The following is an 825-nucleotide window of genomic DNA, read 5'->3' as shown; positions in this document are numbered from 1 at the left end:
ATAAAGTCATTCAGTCATGTTTGATTCTTAGTAACATCATGGACCATAGTATGACAGTCTCTTCTATACACCACTAACTCTTGAAGTCTGTCCAAGTTCATGTTCATTGATTTCATAACATTATCTATCCATTTCATCCTCTGCCATCCCCTTTTCCTTTTGCCTTCAATCTTTTCCAACATCAAGGTTTTTCCCTCTAAATCCTGTCTTCTCATTATGCCAAAGTATTTAAGATTCAACTTCATTATTTGACCTTCCAGTAAATGGCCTGTATTAATTTCTCTGAGTATTGACTGACTTGATCTCCTTGTTGGCCAAAGGATTCTCAAAGGTATTCTCCAGCACCATTCAAAAGCATCAATTCTGCATCCCTCAGATTTCCTTGGAGTTCAATTCTCATGGTCATACATTGCTACTGGAAAAACCATAGCTTTCACTCTGATTTTATAAATGAGGAAACTGAGGTAAACAGGTCTCAATGACTTGCCCAGGGTCACACAGTTAGTGTCTGAGTCCAAATTTGAACTCAGGTCTTCTTGACTCCAACTGCAACCCACAGCTACCCTCAGACAACTGATAATCTTTGGAGGGGGGGAAGGTTATGAACTCTAGCATTAGAAAAGACCTTCCCCAACTTCAAAGGGTTAACCTTAATAGCACTGCCCTGGGGACCCAGCCTGCCAGCATAAATAGCTAGCCAGTGGCTAGTATTAGAATATACATGGTATACCTGTGTGACCCTAGACAAGTCATTTAACCTCTTTGGGACTCAGTTTCCTTGTCTCCAAAATAAAGAGAGTCCAGCTCTAAATCTATGGAATTTAG

The sequence above is a fragment of the Petaurus breviceps genome, unplaced genomic scaffold (assembly GCF_028583685.1).
Source record: "Petaurus breviceps papuanus isolate PSGF00001 unplaced genomic scaffold, PetGlider_PUasm1.0 139, whole genome shotgun sequence".
In the NCBI taxonomy this organism is placed as follows: domain Eukaryota; kingdom Metazoa; phylum Chordata; class Mammalia; order Diprotodontia; family Petauridae; genus Petaurus; species Petaurus breviceps.
Note: the sequence above shows the minus strand (reverse complement) of the source record.